Source organism: Macaca mulatta, chromosome 10 (genome assembly GCF_049350105.2).
Source record: "Macaca mulatta isolate MMU2019108-1 chromosome 10, T2T-MMU8v2.0, whole genome shotgun sequence".
Classification (NCBI taxonomy): Eukaryota; Metazoa; Chordata; class Mammalia; order Primates; family Cercopithecidae; genus Macaca; species Macaca mulatta.
Window position 1 is genome coordinate 66102850 of NC_133415.1, and position 18779 is coordinate 66121628.

Here is an 18779-nt window from a genome sequence, read left to right on the forward strand (position 1 = left end):
CAGGACAATCCAGAATATGGGACATGCTACGTGACAACCAACCCAAACTCTCCAGTGTCAGTGGCATGAAAGACAGAAAAATACAGGGGACTGTTTCTGATTAAAGGAGACTACAGAGACGTGGCAACCAAATGGAATGCATGACTCTTGATCAGACCGTGGACCAGAAAAAAAGCTACAAAGGACATTTTTAAACAGTTGAGGAAATGTGAATATGGTCTGTTTATTAGATAACTTTGATGCTAAATTTCTTTGAGTGGGATATATCATGAGGTCATGTGGGAGAATGAGCTCGTTCTTAGGAAAAGCATGCTGATATACAGGGGGCTCTGCAACTTTATTTCCAGTGATTTACCCCAAAATGAATACATGTGGGTATGTGCATAGAAATTAAATGTGGCAAAGGGTTGACAAATGATTAATTAAAGTGAAGGGTACGGAAGTATTCATTGTTCTGTCCTTTTAACTTTTCTGCAGGTTTTTCATTTTTCAAAATAAAAAGTTGAGCAGAAAAAGAACCTTTCTTTTTCTTCTTCTTTTTTTTTTTTTTTTTAAGATGGAGTCTCGTTCTATCACCCAGGCTGGAGTGCAGTGGCGAGATGTCGGCTGACTGCAAGCTCCGCCTCCTGGGTTCAAGCAATTTTGTGTTTTTAGTAGAGACAGGGTTTCACCATGTTGACCAGGGTGGTCTCAAACTCCTGACCTCAGGTGATCTGCTTGCTTCGGCCTTCCAAACTGTTAGGATTGCAGGTGTGAGCCACTGTGCCTGGCTAAGAATTTTTCTTTGACCTATATCTGCCTATAGCTACATCCAATTTATCTGCTGGTCTTCTCAGCTAAACTTCTGAAGTCATTGACACTCAATGCTCCGACTGACTGCCTCACCTCACATCCACCAGTGGTTTCTGCTCCCACCGCTGCCTTGAAACTGCTCTTATCAGGGCCCAGACAAACTCCATGCTGGCAATTCCAATGGTGGTGTTCCACATAGGTGACTGCTTCCTCATTCTTGAAACAGTCTTGTCTCTTAGCCTCTGGGATAGCTTATCTCTTGGATTTCCTTCTATCTCACTGATCTCTTTCACTCTTCTTTGCTTGTTCCCTTTTCTCCACCCAGCCTGTAGATTCTGGGCACCTCAGAGCTCAGACTCTTCCTTCTTTAAATTCTCATTTGCTGATGTCATCAATTTGTATCAATTTAAAAAAAAACCGAGTTTGTTCCAGTAATACCCAAATATGTACCTCTAGGTTGAATCTTTCCCACACTTGACTACTTGACAACTCTCTTCTTGACACCACTCCTTGGCTATTTCACAGACATCTCAAGTTTAACTGTTAGTCATTTTTTCATTAACTGAGCCTATATTGATGCAGCACCTGCTGTGTACTAAGCAACTGTTCTAAACACTGGGGATATAGGGAGGAAAAACAATACGACTGTACCATGAGAGCACATTCTAGTTGGAAGAGAAGGATGATAAGCAAATAAGTAAGAATTCTTTTGTGGTTAGTGCTATGAAGAGAATAAAATAGGAAATATGTTGGATACATTGGATGGACAGTCTATTTTGGATGATCAGAGAAGACCTCTGAGCCTGATGCAGGTGAACCCCAAAATTGGGGCTTAGCCTGGGAGGGTTATTGGCTTTGCTCAAGAAAGAATTGAAGAGTGAGCTGACACTGAAAGAAAGCAAGTTTATTAGAGCAATAGTGTATAGCAAAATGGTGGCTCCGTAGACAGGGCAGGGCTATCCCATAGACAGAGGAGCCCAGAGGAGCCCAGAGGAGCCGTGTACAGCAAAGTGGCTGCTCCACAGAGCAGTCCTGAGCAACAGCGGCAGTGTGAGGCAGCAGTAGCAATGTGGAGAAGGAGTCAGAGCAGGAGCTGCTGCTTGGATTGCTGGAGTTATATTTATACCCACTCTTAATGATATGCGAATTAAGGGGTGAGTAATTCAGAATTTTCTAGAACAAGGGTGGAGAGTTCCTGGAACCATATAAGGTAACTTCTGGGTCACTGCCATGGTACATTGCTATGGTATTTGTAAACTGTCATGGGACCGGTGGGAGTCTATTTAGTAATGAAAAATGAGGGTAGCCAGAGGTCACTTTGGTGGCCATGTACTGGTTTCAGCTGGCTTCTTTACTGCATCCTCTGTGTGTGTGTGTGTGTGTGTGTGTTTGCGTATGACGGAGTCTTTCTCTGTCACCCAGGCTGGAGTGCAGTGGCATGATCTTGGCTCACGGCAACCTCCGCCTCCCGGGTTCAAGCAATTCTCCAGCCTCAGCCTCCTGAGTAGCTGGGATTACAGGCACGCGCCACTGCACCTGGCTAACTTTTGAATTTTTAATAGAGACGGGGTTTCACCATGTTGGCCGGGCTGGTCTTGAACTCCTGACCTCAAGTGATCCACCCACCTTGGCTTCCCAAAGTGCTGGAATCACAGGCTACCACGCCTGACCTTGCATCCTGGTTTTGATCACCAGGGTCCTTACAGGTGCTCAGAAAGTGAGTCCTGCTGATCTACCTCAAAGAGACCAAAATGAGACCAAGGTGAGAAGACAGGGCCAGAATAAGGAGGTTTAGAGAGGAGGGCTCTAGGCTGAGGGGAAGGCTAGTTTTGACACCCTGAGGGAGGAATTGCTTGGCTCCAGAACTGAGATGTGTCCAAATCTAGTTTTTAATGTGTCCCCAGGACAAGAGCTTTGATCTCTTCTTTCTCTGGTTTATATCTTTGAATTTCCGGCCACGTAAGACCTGCTCACCAACTCTGTCTGAAAAACCTTTGGTTGACCTTGAATTTCTATTCTGGAATCTTCTTCAAATTAGCAGCAGTTTTTTCTCTGAGCTAGAAAGCTCTTTGATTCTTTTATTGGCAACAAGTCAGGAATTTTAGAACAAGATGCAGGCATTCGTCAGAGTTTTACAGTCCTTCTTTTCCACATGCAAAGTGCAAATAATAATCCTGACGTCTGCTTGAAGGGGAAAGGTTTCCATTGTCCAGGGGGTCTTGGGTCCCACCCCCAGCCCATCCTCTACCCTCCACAGCTGCCTTTGTTTTTCTGGAGGCTGGAGGAGACTGGGGAGACAGAGGTCTTGGGACTGACAGCTGACACTCGCTTAAGCGTAAGCGTCCCTCCAAGCAAAGTAGAAAGGGTGACCTGACCCTGTTCTGTAACCTTCTCTGTAGAAAGTGCAGTGATGCTGACAAAGATGATGATAAAATCTCCTGCACCTCCCTCAGGGCGGACTCCCACTAGGCCTTGCTAATGAGGCACGATCCATCTTCTCCTAAATAGGGGGAAACCACTCCTTAAATAAATTAGAATCACTCTTAGAACCTAGGGTTTTTTGTTTGTTTGTTTTTGAATGGGCAATATATCCATATCTTTCTAAAATTTAAAAAATAAAGATAAAAAAATTTCTAAAAACGTCTTCCCGAGGCCCTGCTCACAACTTCTTGGTTTTCATTCACCTCTATCCCCTGCCCTTCAAATGTGTAACCACTATTATCAGTTTCTCGTGTATCCTTCTGTGTGCGGCCCACTTGGAACTGAAGACTGCCATACATTCTGCCTTTGGGACAGCTTCCACTTTCAGTAGAGGAACCAAGAATAAACCTACCACAAATCTTTTATTCAGGGGGATTTCATGGCCATGAAGAAGACACAGAGACCATTAGCACCTGCATAAATAAACCTCATCACAAACTTCTAAAATATCCTGTTTCTTCTCCTGAAAAGCCATTTGTAAACCTATTTGTTCTTCCCATGGTAGCCCTCCTATTCCCCTTCTAAGGCATATAAGCCCCCAGTTCTAATCACTCCATCATTGAGCACTTTCATGGGTCTATGCATGTGTCTGGTAATTAAACTCTTTTTTTCTTGCTAATCTGTCTTTTCTCAGTTTAATTTGCAGTCCCCCAGGTATTGAAACTGAGAGTAAAGTTTGTATTCCCCAACACCTGCAAAGACTTTATGGGGGAGGGTGTATATAAACAAATATATTATTTTACATCCTACCCCGTACACCTTTTTTAAAATTTTGAGACAAGATATTGCTCTGTCGCCCATGCTGGAACGCCGTGGCATAATGACAGCTCACTGTAGCCTCAACATCCTGGGCTCAAGTGACCTTCACACCTCAGCCTCCTGAGTAGCTGTGACTGCAGGCACTCACCACCACACTTGACTTTTTTTTGTATTTTTTGTAGAGATGGGATTTCGCCATGCTGGCCAGGCTGGTCTCAAACTCCTGAGCTCAAGCAATCCTCCTGCCTCGGCCTTCCAAAGTGCCGGGAGGTGTAAGTCTCCCACACCCGGCTTCCATACATATACCTTTAAAAAAAAAAAACCAACGGATGATTTTGTACTGTAGGCTGGGCACGGTGGCTCACACCTGTAATCCCAGCACTTTGGGAGGCCAAGGCGGGAGGATCACTTGAGGCCAGGAGTTTGAGACCAGCCTGGCCAACATGGCAAAACCCTGTCTCTACTAAAAATGCAAAAATTAGCCAGGTGTGGTGGTGCATGCCTGTAGTCCCAGCTGCTTGGGAGGCTGAGGCATGAGAATCACTTAAACCTGGGAGGCAGAGATTGCAGTGAGCCAATATTGTGTCGCTGTATTCCAGCCTGGGTGACAGAGCAAGACTCTGTCTCAAAAAAAAAAAAAGAAAAAGAAAAAGGAAAAACATTTCGTACTATATAACTGTTATGTATCTTGCTTTTTTTTCACTTGGTAATATAACTTGGAAGACTTTCGATGTCTGTATATAGAGATAATCCTGTTTTTTGTGCCTGAATAGTATCCATTGCATGCATGTGGCTATACATTTTCAAATAAATATTAAATTATGAATAAAGTACAATAAATATTCAATCCCCTCCAAAATTCCTGTTGAAATGAAATGCACCAGTATTAAGAGGTATGTCCCCTGGCAGAGCTCTGCACATCTGTAATCCCAGCTACTTGGGAGGCTGAGACATGAGACTTGCTTGAAACTGGGAGGCAGAGGTCAAGGTGGGCCGAGATTGTGCCGCTGCACTTTAACTTGGGCGACAGAACAAGACTCTGTCTCAAAAAAAAAAAAAAAAAAAAAAACAGCCACGCAAGGTGGCTCACACCTGTAATTTCAGCACTTCAGGAGGCCGAGGTGGGTGGATCACCTGAGGTGAGGAGTTCAAGACCAGTCTGGCCAACATGGCAAAACCCTGTCTCTATTAAAAATACAAAAGTTAGCTGGGTGTTGTGATGGGTGCCTGTAATCCCAGCTACTTGAGAGGCTGAGGCAGGAGAACCACTTGAACCTAGGAGGCAGATGTTGCAGTGAGCCGAGATCACGCCATTGCACTCCAGCCTGGGCAACAAGAGTGAAACCCCACCTCAAAAAAAGAAAAAAATCAGTATTTATCTAATGGCCTTGTTGAGGGGTATTTGGGTGTTTTGATCAAACAGCATCGCAGTGAGGCAACAAATAACTATACATGGTTTCATCCGTGTACAAGTTTATCTGTAGAATAAATACCTCCTATTGTATTTGTACCTCCAGTGTGTATTTGTAGTTTTGATAGTTTTTGCCAAACTGGCTCCCATGGAAGTCGAACCAAAGTACATTCCCACCAGCAATGCAGGCAGGTGGGAAAGACGGATTCAGTGGGGGCAAGCCAGCGGCATCCCTAGGAATTTGGGGTGGGGAATTCACCTGGCTTATTTAGCTTTCCTCGGTGTAAACATACAATAAACTTCTTATGGAAAAGGGGCATGGGGACTTTTAGCGCACCTTGCGCAGGGGCAGTGGTGAAAATAGCAATATCTATCCCTGTGTAGGAATGAAGATGTGAAAGACAGCGTCAGGAGATTCAGGCCACCAGGTGGATTTTCCCAGGGGTTCTCCTGGCAGCCTCCTGTTGGAGCTCACTCTGCTTCCCCAAGCTCCCTGACAAAGCTGCTGAAGGCTCCCTCTCAGCTCCCTCAGCCCAAGTCACCAACCCCTCAACCCACCTTCAGAACTGGCCTCTCAGGACTGACTTCTCCACTCGAGCCCCATCCTACAGCCCTCTCCAGGCGTTAATCTTACTGGCTGGCCCCCTTGGCTCTTTTGACTCTCTGCTGTCTGTGGCCGCCAAGTTTCTTACTTCTTCGACCCCCAGAGGACTTCATTCTGACCTCTGCCTGTGCATCTCTGCTCATTCTTCCTTTTCTATTCTTCAAGTTCGACAGCTCTTCACGGTTTTCACCTTGGTCCATCTCTCTTCCCATTCTATGTGTTCTTCCTATTTTACTGTTTTATTATTTTTACCGCAAAGTCTCTTATTTTTTTCTTTATTTTTCTTTTCTCTATTTTTATTTTATTCTTGTCCTTTTTTCTTTTTTGCTATTTTTTATATTTTTATTTTTGATTCATTTTATTTAGTTATTTATTTATTTAGTTAGTTAGTTAGTTTTGAGATGGAGTCTTGTCCGGTCACTCAGGCTGGAGTGTAATGGTGCAATCTTGGCTCACTGCAACCTCTGCCTCCTGGGTTCAAGCGATTCTCCTTCCTCAGCCTCCTGAGTAGCTGGGATTACAGGTGCCTGCCACCAAGCCCGGCTAATTTTTTTTTTTTTGTATTTTTAGTAGAGACAAGGTTTCACCATGTTGGCCTGGCTGGTCTCGAACTCCTGACCTCAGGTGATCCACCTGCCTCAGCCTCCCAAAGTGCTGTTCTGGAGTTACAGGCATAAGCCACTGTACCGGCCAATTCATTTTAATAAATTTTATTGAGTTATAATTTACATACAATAAAATTCATTCATACATTTTAAGCATTCAGTCGGATGACTTGACAAATGCATACACCTAAACAAGATATAACACCTGTCCATCACCCCAGAAAGTGTTTTAGTCCCCCACTTGCAGTCCCTTCAGTCCCAGTTCATCGTTCATCTGCTTTGTGTAACTATAAATTCGTTCTGTTTGTTTAAAAATTTTATATAAATGGAATCATACGGTAGGCACTCTTGCATCCAGCTTTTATTTTACACAGTGATTTTAAGACTCATCCATGTTGTTGCATCTATTAGTAATTTCAATCTTTTTATTACTATCCCTTTCTATGAAGAGACCAAATTTTGTTTACCCATTTCCTAGTTGATGGATTACTTGAATCGTTTCCAATTTTTAGCAATTATGAATAAAGCTGTTATGCACATTTGGATACAAGCCTTTTAAAAAGACAACCTATTATTCCAGTGTAGACTTCCACCAGCTTTTGAGCAATCAAATGAAACAGCACTATGGTGGCTACTAGCTACTTATGCCTATTCACATTTGTGTACAGGTCATTTTGTGGGCCTATGTTTTTATTGCACTTCAGTAAATATATAACAGTAGAATTGCTGGGTCATATGGTGGGTGTTTGTTTAGATTTAAAATAAACTCCAGTAGTTCTCCCAAGCAGTTGTACTATTTTATTTTATTTGTGTTTTTATTTTTTGAGACAGGGTCTTACTCTATCACCCAGGCTGGAGAGCAGTAGTGTGATCATGGCTCACTGCAACCTCGACCTCCCAGGCTCAGGTGATTCTCCCACCTCAGCCTCCTGGGGTGGTTGATATTACAGATGTGAGCCACCACACCCAGCTTTTTTTTGTATTTTTAGTACAGATGGGGTTTTGCCATGTTGCCCAGGCTGGTCTCAAACTCCCGGGCTCAAGCAATCTGCCTGCCTTGGCCTCCCAAAGTGCTGGGATTACAGACGTGAGCCACTGCATCCAACCTGTACTATTTTAAGTTCTTGCCAGTGAGCTAGGAGAGTTTCAGCTGCCCTACATTCTAACCAACACTGGTATTACACATCTTTTTAATTTCAGCCATGCTTGTGGTGTGAGGTAGCATCTTACTGTGGTTTCATTCTGCATCTCCCTGAAGACTACTGAGGGTGAGCATCTCTTCCTGTGGGTGCTGGCAATTTGCATGTCCTTTGTGAAGGGTCTTTGTGAAGTGTCTGTTCATGTCTTTTGCTCAGTTTTCACTGTTTGCCTTCCTATTAGTGAGTTGTATGGATTCTTTATGTATTTGGAATGCAAATCCTTTTTCAGATACAGATGCTGTGAACATTTTCTCCCAGTCTGTAATTTGGCTTTTCAGAGCAGTAAGTTTTCACCCTGATGAAGTCCGACCCTCTGCCATGGTGGGCCTGGCCTTCAGCCCCGCTTACTCCTTTGGGGTCTCCTTTAACTAATTCTTTAAAAAATTTTTTTAAATAATTTTTATTGATATGGAACTTTTCATGAATTTGCGTGTCATCCTTGCAGGGGCCATGCTAATCTTCTCTGTATTGTTCCAATTTTATTTATTTATTTAGAGACAGAGTGTCACTCTGTTACCCAGGCTGGAGTACAGTGGCGTGATCTCGGCTCATTGAAACCTGTGCCTTCTGGGTTCCTGCTTCAGCCTCCCGAGTAGCTGGAATTACAGGCAAGCACTGCCACGCCCGGCTAGTTTTTGTAGTTTTAGTAGAAACGGAGTTTCACCATGTTGGCCAGACTGGTCTCGAACTCCTGGCCTCCAGTGATCCACCCACTTCAGCCTCCCAAAGTGCTGGGGTTACAGACGTGAGCCACAGTGCCCCGCCTTCATTCCAATTGTATATATGTGCTGCCAAGGAGAGCACTTTAACTCCTTTCAATCCTTTGCTTTCCTGCTTTGCACATCAGCTTGCCCAGCTCTTGTATCCAGTCTTGCGTAAAACCTTTCTCAGTACTCAATTTTTTTAAAAAGAGAGAGGGTGGATGCTCCTTGGAAAGGACAGACGATCTTTCAGTCCTTCTCTCACGGTTCTTTCTCTTCCTCCCCATCTGCCCTCTCCTCCCCAGCCCTGCACATCATCTCTTCTTTTCATTCGCTTTATTCCTGCTTTACTTCCTCTCCCCTTCTAAATCTCATCTATCTTGGGCAATAAAATTAACTTTTTAAGGTAAAATCAGGTCCCCCTCCCCATAGAGGCTTTTGTGCAAAGTGTTCTAACAAAAACATCTCCAGCTTCAATATTGCCAGAACAAATTCTCAGGGGTAGGCACCTAGAACCTAAATCCTGCCTTACCAGGCACCCCAAATTGCAGTGTTATGGAAATGAAAAGAGACCCCAGACAGATCAAATTGAGGAGATGGTATTTCTTCTCCTGTAACGCTCTCACCTGTGTGAGCTCCCTCTCCAGGTGTGTACCTCTTGTCAGATGAGATGATGAGCGTCCATGGCAATGCTAATTACTCTCACCTGCAACAGAGCCACTTACCTGGGTAGCTTTTAATTTCCCCCACTCTCTCCCAGAGCTTGGCTCTACCCATTAGACAGTTAGACTCTGGAGGTTTTCAGAGTGTGGTCCCCAGAGCAGCCGCATCTGCACCACCTGGAAACTTGCTAGAAATGCAGTTTCTAATTAGGTCCCACACTTGCACATGCATCAGAACCCCAGGCAGGGGCTGCTAGAACAGTCAGAACAAAGATTGCCAGGGCCGGCCACGGAATTCAGTGGGTCTGAAATGGGGCCTGAAAATGTGCGTTTCTAACAGGTTCCCAGGTGACAATGTTGCTGTAGCTCCTGGGGGCCCTCTGAGAAACACCACATTAAAGATTCTAATTCAGCTAGTGTGGGTCAGACAGTCTGGGCATCCCATGTTCCAACGCTCCCCTCTGTTGTGCAGCCGAGGTTGGGAGCTCCTGGTCCATGGTCTGTGTTGCAGCATGGCTAGAGCCGCACATCTGCAGAAGACAAGAAGGATCCTCCTAAAGGGCTTCTTCCTTCAGCTAAGTTTTCATCACAAGCAAACTCCACGTGTCTAGTGTACTTGGGGCTTGTAATTTTCCTCCAAGGACCTGTAGGACCCTCTCCAAGTTTGAGCAGGTCTGGCATCGCAGGGTGCTGGGGCCTGCTGGCAGCTCACATGCTTGGCCTCAGGTGCTCTGGGAGCTGTGAGAGTTCGACCCAGAAAGGTGGATCCCTTGAGAGCTCTGGGCAGGGCCATAGCCCCCTTGGTTGGAAAGGGATACGTCCCTTTTGGTGCTGGAGAGCACTAAGCATTGAAGCTGTTGCCAAGGGCCTCTGGAATGTGACTGTTTCTGAGGCTGTTACAAAATTATATTAAATTCCCAAATGACAGTATTCATTGTAACATATGCAAGCTTTTTATGTATCAGCCATGCTTATATCAGGTCACCTAAGAGTTTTGATTGTTTTTACTCTTTTATTGATGCCTAATTTGCATATAGTAAAATGCATAAATCTTCAGTGGATGCTCAGTGAATTTTTACCTATGTACACACCCGTGTAACCACCACCCAGATCAGGATAGAGAACATTTCCATCATCCTAGTAAGTTCCTTCAGGTCCTTTCTCACTCAATCCCCATCTCCCACTGCCCTAAACAAGTAGACACTATTCTGACCTCTCTCAACATATGTAGATAAGTCTTGCCTTTTTTTTTTTTAAGGGTCTTTCTCCTCTGTCACTTGGGCTGGAGTGCAGTTGTGTGATCATAGCTCACTGCAGCCTTGAACTCCTGGGCTTAAGAGGTCCCCCCACCCCAGCCTCTCGAGGAACTGGGACTACAGGTGTACACCACCACACCCAGCTAATTAAAATTTTTTTTTTTTTTTTGTAGAGATGGGATCAGCCTATGTTGCCCAGGCTGGTCTTAAATTCCTAGACTCAAGGGATTCTCTGGCCTCAGCCTCTCAAGGTTCTAGGATTACAGGTGTGAGCCCCTGTGCCTGGCTTGTCTGATTTCTTGCAATCAATATTGTGTTTTTGAGATTCACTTGTATTTATTGTAAGAGCAACTCATTCATTTTTCTTGCTGTGCTGTACACCGAAATGTATTTATCTATTCTTCTATTGTTGGGCATTTGGGTTGTATTTAGTTTTTGGCTGTTACCAATTTAGTGACAATGCGCATTTTTGTACATGTGTTTTGGTGTGCGTAAGCACTCATTTCTTTCAGGGTATATACCCAGGAGTGGAACTGCTTGGTCACATGGTGAGTGCATGTTTAATTTTAGAAGAAACTGCCAAATGGTTCTCCAAAGTGCTTATACTGGTTTATACTTCCACCAGCAGCATGTAAGAGTTCACTTCCTCCACATCCTCACCAATGCTTGATATTTTCAGAGATTTAATTTTAGTCATTCTAGTGAGTGTATAGTCACGGCATATTGTGGGTCTAATTTGCATTTCCATGTAACCATTGAGGTTGAGCATCTTTTTTTTTTTTTTTTTTTGAGACGGAGTCTTGCTCTGTTGCCCAGGCTGGAGTGCGCTGGCACAATCTCGGCTCACTGCATCCTTCACCTCCTGGGTTCAAGTGATTCTCCTGCCTCAGCCTCCCAAGTAGCTGGGATTACAGGCGTGTGCCACCATGTCTGGCTAATTTTTTGTGTTTTTAGTAGAGACAGGGTTTCACCATGTTGGCCAGGCTGGTCTTGCACTCCTGACCTCAAGTGATCCACCACCTCGACCTCCCAAAGTTCTGGAATTACAGGCATGAGCCACCACGCCCGGCTGATGTTGAGCATCTTTTTATAAACTTACTGGCCATTTGGATATCCTTTTGTGTGAATGCCTTTTAAATTCATTTGTGCATATTTTTTTCCTGTTGGATACCCGACACCTTTAATAAAGGTAAAAGGGTTATGAAATAACACCTTACTCATGCCAGCAGTTAAGAGGAAACTGAAGCGGGTTTGTGAAGAAAGTGATGAGGGAGAAAAGGACTCTACATCTCAGATCTCTGAAGCTTATTGGTCTCTGTCTCCCCAGAACCTAGCACACAGCTCAGCACAAGACAGGAACCCAACAAAAGTTCATCAAATAAGGGGACTGTCCTTGTTTTGGGGGGCTGTTGTGGACTTTGCAATGCATGATCCTCTTTCCTATTCCATCTCTCTGAAGCTACACAAGACCCTGGGACCCCTCCAATTCTGGACAGGTGGCCCATAAGTAGCCTCAGGCCGTGGCTCACTAAGACAGCCCAGATTCAGTCTTGCTGATTAGTCTGCTTGAATCCCATGGAAAACCTCTCCGGTCACTGGAGTACTCCACAAGCCCCGGGGACTGCACTATTATTTACATCCCAATTTCTTTAAACTCAAGATTTGTATCCAATAGCGTTGTCTCCCTGAACCTGGATCCCCAGGTTCTCAGAAGAGTCAGGGACCACAAGTTGCCCTCACCAGCCCAGATCTCGGCTGAGCACTTGTTCTACCTGGGATGAGTTCCTGGAGATAAACCTTGTGTGCATTGCGTTATTCTGTGCGCACAACTCAGTTAAGTGGCCTCCAGCGCTACTCATCATCCCGCCACCTGGCTACCAAGAGGCCCAATCAGTATCTGTGGACCGAGTGGATAAAGAATAATTTAGGGTCCAATCCATTTTCCAATCCAGTAAGCCATCTTTCATTTCTACCATCTTGGGCAAAAGGAAAAAAAAAAAAAAAAAAAAAAAAAAAAAAAAACAGGAATGTCTTTTTTCCTTTCTTCTTTTTTTTTTTTTTTTTGAGACACAGTCTCACTCTGTCGCCCAGGGTGGAGTGCAGTGGGATGATCTCAGCCCACTGCAACCTCTGCGTCCCGGGTTCAAGCAATTCTTCTGTCTCAGCATCTTGAATAGCTGAGATCACAGATGTACACCACCATGCCTGGCTACTTTTTGTAGTTTTAGTAGAGACGGGGTTTCACCATGTTGGCCAGGCTGGTCTCAAACTCCTGGCCTCCAGCGATCTGTCCTCAGCCTCCCAAAGTTCTGGGATTACAGGCATGAGTCACCATGCCTAGCCAGGAACATCTTTTTATGCTTTGCCAGAAACTCAAACGTCTTGATGTTTTCTTGTTCTTGATGATTTTGTTAAAGTCCAGACATTCCTTGATCATTGAAGACTTCTGTGTCAGCTAAGTTGTTTGAAGCAGTAAATCCCAGCTCTACATTACCTTCATAATATGTGTGCAACTGAAAAAGAATGTTAAAGAAGACAATAAAATGCTCAATGGTAGAGTTCTGAAATAATCAGAATTAATCAATCAATCATGTATTTATTCAAATGACTAACACTTATTATTATGTATCTCCGTGGAGCCATGCATGGCGTGAGGGATGTGACACTGGAGATTTAAGTCTTGTGGTGGATGGGCTTTTGTCTTGAACTCCTGACCTCAAGTGATCTGCCCGCCTCAGCCTCCAAAAGTGCTAGGATTACAGGCGTGAGCCACTGCGCCAGGCCTTGGATGGGCTTTTGTAACCAAGTATGTCTTCCTGGTGCCTTATCCATGATTGTTTCTTGGTATGGGATTTTCTCCCACTCTTGTGAATCCCCTGGTATTCCACCCACAGCTGCTGAAACCCAGTCCCTGGCTGGTTCCAGTGTCTGATTGTGCTAGGTTGTAATTCCATGTGCTGCCAGGAGGTGTCTCTCTCTAACACCTGATGCTGCCGCGGCTGAAATGTTGTTTTCTGTATGACAAATGAGAACAGTGTTAAAGTCAATTTTGTGTTTGAAGTTTTATCTTAAAAATAAGTTAACTGTAAATAAAAAGTTATCTTGGTCAGTGAAGGGTATGTAAACTTTTTTGTTTATTTTTCATTTTTTGTATCTTCATGAACACATGTAAAAGTTTTTGGAATGGCATCGTCCAATAGAACTTTTTGCCATGTTAGAAACGTTTTACAATCTGCTCTGTCCAATAATTGTAGCCACTAGCCACATGGAGCTAGTCAGCAGTTGAAATGTGGCAAGTGAGACTGAGAAACTGAATTTCAGATTTTACTTAATTTTAATTAATTAATTGATAAATTTTTAGAGACAGAGCTTAACTTGGTTGCCCAGGCTGGAGTGCAGTGGCGTGCCATAGCTCACTGCAGCCTCAAATTCCAGTCAAGCTAGGACTACAGGCAAGCATCACCACGTCCAGCTAATTTTAAAATTATTTTTCCTAGGGATGGATCTCACTGTGTTGCCCAGGCTGGTCTTGAACACATAGCCTCAGGCAATTCTCTACTTTGATTTCCCAAAGTGCTGGGATAACAGGCATGAGCCATCATGCCCAGCCTTATTAAATTTAAACAGCTACATATGGTCACTCTATGGAGCAGCATAGCTTTATAATAATTTTTTAAAATTAATTAGTTTTGACAATTGACACATTGTCATTGTACATATGTATGGGGTGCAGTTTGATGTTTTAATACATACGTTGTGGCCGGGCGCGGTGGCTCAAGCCTGTAATCCCAGCACTTTGGGAGGCCGAGACGGGTGGATCACGAGGTCAGGAGATCGAGACCATCCTGGCTAACACGGTGAAACCCCGTCTCTACTAAAAAAATACAAAAAAATAGCCGGGCGAGGTGGTGGGCGCCTGTAGTCCCAGCTACTCGGGAGGCTGAGGTAGGAGAATGGCGTGAACCCAGGGGGCGGAGCTTGCAGTGAGCTGAGATCCGGCCACTGCACTCCAGCCTGGGCGACAGAGCGAGACTCCGTCTGAAAAAAAAAAAAAAAAAAAAAAAAATACATACGTTGTATAATGGTCAAATCAGCGTAGTTAGCATATCAGTCACCTTATGCATTTATCATTTCCTTGTGGTGAGAACATTCAAAAGCCTCTCTTCTAGCTATTTTGTAATATACAGTATCTTACTGTTAACCATAGCCACCCTACTGTGTAACAGAACCCCAGAATTTATGCCTCCCATCTAATTGTAATTTGTACCTGCCAACTGACCTCTCCCCCATCGTCCACTCTCCCCTGCCCTTCCCGGGCTCTGGTAACCACTGTTCGACTCTCTGATTCTTCTCCTATGAGATCAATTTTTTTTTTTTTTTAAGATTTCATATATGAGTGAGATCATGCGGTATTTGTCTCTCTGCATCTGGCTTATTTCACTTAATATGATGTCCTCCAAGTTCATCCATGTTGTTGAAAATGACAGGATATCATTTTTTTATGGCCGGTAGAATCATTTTTGTTTCTATTATTTCAGCAAAGGAGAATCAGGAGAGAAAATGCCAGAACAGAGTACAGCCAGTCGGTCTCCTTACCAGTGTCAGGGCAGATTACTGTAAGACTGCAGAGTCCTAGAGATTTGTGGGTCAATTCTGGCCTTGCCACTTCATAGCTGCTGTGATGTTAGGTAAGTGAGTTCATCGCTCTGAGCCTCAGTTTCTCCATCTGTAGATTGGGGATTGTAATGCCAACCTCAGAAGACTACTGTGAGGACTGAGGGAAGTACTGTGTGCGGCACTCAGGGTATGGGAGCATCGACTTACATAGTGAGGGCTCAGTGAAAGCCCCTCTGCCCCTGCTGGTGGTGATGGTGGCACTGACAGCGGATTGATTATTCACCAAACTGGTCTTCCTGCTCGCTGTCTCTACAGGGGCTAAATCAGGGGGAGGACACAGTCCAAGGTTAAGAGCATCAAGCAAAGAATTAGTCAGCTCACAGCCTAGGAGTCAGGCTCTTGTGTCAACTGCATTAACCCAGAGGTCAGAAGCAAAGGGACTTACAGAAAAATTCTAAGAACAGAACAAAGGGATTTTTTTTTTTAAACTCTTCACCGACATTCCCCAAATATTAACATTTTGCCACATTTGCCTTACTGTTTTCTCTGTCTCTGTGTACAAATATATATATTTTTGTGAACATAGGAGAGCAAATTGCAGATATGATGTCCTCTATCTCCCAAAGCTTCAGTGTGTAATTCCTGAAAAGTAAAGGACATTCTGCTACACAGCCACAGTGCAATGACTAAGTCAGGAAACGAACACTGATTCAATACAATTAGCTAATCTACAGACCATATTCAGATTCAGATGTCACCAACTGTCCCAGTAATGTCCTTTATAGCAACACAATATCCCAGACCACGTGCTGCAGTTAGTTGCCCTGTCTCTAATCTCCTCCAATCGGCGACAGTTCCTTGGGCTTTCTTTGTCTTTCATGACATTGACATTTTGGAAGAGTCCACACAGTTTTCTTGCATAATGTCCCTCAGTTTGGGTCTGCTTGATGTTTCCTCATGATAAGACTCACGTTGTGAGTATTTTTGGGCAAGAATACTGGGGAAATGATGGCGTGTTCTCAGTGCATCAGATCAGTGGGGACAGGAGGTCCATTTCTTAGTTTGGGAGAATAAATTCTGATGAAAAATATTCCCAGTGAGAAGGAAAATCGAGAGGATCTAAGGAGGCTGGTGTGGTTTGCACAAGCAACTGTGATTCGCTCCCATTTTCAAAGGACAGACGCAAAGCGTGGAAGGCAGAGAACTCCACTCAGAGAGCAAGAGAACGGAGAGAAGAGTGGCTGAAAAGCTGGCCCCAGAAAAGAGCTGAGGCCCTGAAAAATGCTGAAGGCAACAAACACGCTTCTAAATTGCTTGCTTAAAAAACACTCATTTGTTTTCCTGACAATTAAAAATAGAATGTGCTCATTGTGGAAAATACAAATGGTATAAAGAAGGAAACAGTAACTCCCTAAATCCTACACACCCAGCTGTAGTCACGACTAATATTTTGGGTATTTTCCTTCCCCGCCTCCAGGAAAGGGTTTTAAAGCTGCGCTTGGAGCGTGAAACAAAGTGAGAAAGAGTTGAGTTTCTCGGCGTGGGGAAGGTAATGTCATGGCAGCGGGGGCGGCGGGAAAGGGCTGCCTGTGCTTCCCCTTCACTCTTCACTGTTCACGTGGCTGTGGGCTGGGCAGGAGGGAGCCAAGTCTAGGGTGCATTGGGGAGCCTAGAACCACTACTATGCTCTGCAAAACTCTGAGGCGCTTCCAAAGTTTGGAGCTGGGCACGTATTTTACTGATGTCTAAAAATCGTAAGCGGTTGTCTGGGGGGAGGAGAAGGGTGTTGGGGTGACGGGGTGTCGGCGATGGAGACTCAGCTGTGTGCGCCCCTCATTCAGACGAGGGAGACCTGCCAGGGTGGGGCTGGGCAGGGAGCTTCGGGGGAAGAATCCGTCCTGAGGGTGGAGAGCTACAGGGTAAGGGGGCCAGGCTGTCAGCATTAGTGGGGTGTCCGTCTGCGTTTGATTGCAGCCCAGCCCCCAGGCTCCAGAGTCTGGGAACCGCGAAGGAGCCGCCCTTATCAGGCAGTAGGGCGAGCTGCCCCAGGAGACGGTCTCCGTGCTGAGGGCGTTCCTCGGCCTGGGTGGTGGCGCCTACTAGCAGGGGGTTCCCGGATTCCCAGGGCAGGTCTGTCTGGTGTGTGGTGTCCAGCTGGCTTGAGGCCTGCGGCCCTGAAGGCCGGGTGGGCCGGGAGGCTGAGAGGCAACCATGTTTAAAGGGAGCCAGAGCAGGGAGGGAAACGGAGCTCTTCCCCGGCCGTCCCGGGGCTGTTCCTGCCGATAGACAAGGCAGATGTGTACAATGATAATAGTCTTTTTGTTTGTTTTAAGAGACAACCTTGCTGTGTTGCCCAGGCTGGAGTGAGTGCAGTAGCGTGTTCATAGCTCACTGCAGCCTCGAACCCCTGGGCTTAGGGGATCCTCCCACTTCAGCTTCCCAAGTAGCTGGGACTACAGGTGTGTGCCACCACGCCCTGCTCTTTTTTTTTTTAGACGGAGTTTTGCTCTTGTTGCGCAGGCTGGAGTGTAATGGCACGATCTCAGCTCACTGCAACCTCTGCCTCCCGGGTTCAAGCAATTCTCCTGCCTCGGCCTCCCGAGTGGCTGGGATTACAGACATGCGCCACCGCCCGGCTCATTCTGTATTTTTAGTAAAGGCGGGGTTTCTCCGTGTTGGTCAGGCTGGTCTCGAACTCCTGATCTCAGGTGATCCACCTGTTTCGACCTCCCAAAGTGCTGGGATCACAGGTGTTAGCCGCTGCGCCCAGACGCCCTGCTAATTTTTAGATTATTTATTTATTTTGAGACAGGATCTCACTCTGTCACCCAGGTTGGAGTGCAGTGGCACCATTATAGCTCACTGCAGCCTCAACCTCCAGGGCTCCAGGGATTCTCCTGCTTCAGCCTCCCAAGCAGCTGGGACTATAGGCGTGGGCCAGCCCATCAGACTAATTTTTTTTTTCCCCAAGTCCTCACATCTCAGATGATCATCCAGCTAATTTTAAAAAGTTTTGTAGAGATGGGGGTCTTGCTATGTTGACCAGGCTGGTCTTGAACTCCTGGGCTCAAGCAGCTCTCTTACCTCAGCCTCCCAAAGTGTTAGGATTACAGGTGGGAGCCATCACACCACCCAGCCTGATTATAACATGTTAACTGTGGGCCAGGCACCGTGCTAAGTCTAAGTCTGTATATGTTCAAAGTAACCTTTGCAAATGGTCTATCCAGGTAGGTATTTATCATCCCTGTTTTACAGAGGACTCAATGGTAAATGATATGGCAGATGTGGTCAGTGCCCCAATGTCCCCCGGGCACTGGGAGGTGACCTCAGACCATTCCATGTGTGCTTGTGGCTCCCTGTATCTCTCTACAGGGCATGCTCTATGGCCCTTGGAATGTTGGGAGTTAATGCCTCAAGAGGGATTCTTAGCTGGCAGGCGAGGGATGGGAGTTGTATGAAAACCCCAGGGTGCTTGCTCCTTGATGAGACAATTTTATTTTTAATTGTGGTTTAAGAAAAAACACACATAGCATAAAATTTACCATCTGAACTGTTTACAAGTGTATAGTACAGTGGTATTAACTGTTTGCACCTTGTTGTATAATAGAATTTTTCATCTTGCAAAACTGAAACTCTGTACTCATTAAACAACTCCCCATTCTCTCTCTCCGCAGGCCCTGGCAACCACATTC

The 18779-nt window shown here is 45.2% G+C and overlaps 1 pseudogene; it reads right to left on the bottom strand.

Moving 5' to 3' along the window:
• Window positions 1-8253: 8253 nt before the first annotated feature.
• LOC114670735 (U6 spliceosomal RNA) lies at window positions 8254-8353 on the bottom strand (annotated as a pseudogene).
• Window positions 8354-18779: the final 10426 nt, after the last annotated feature.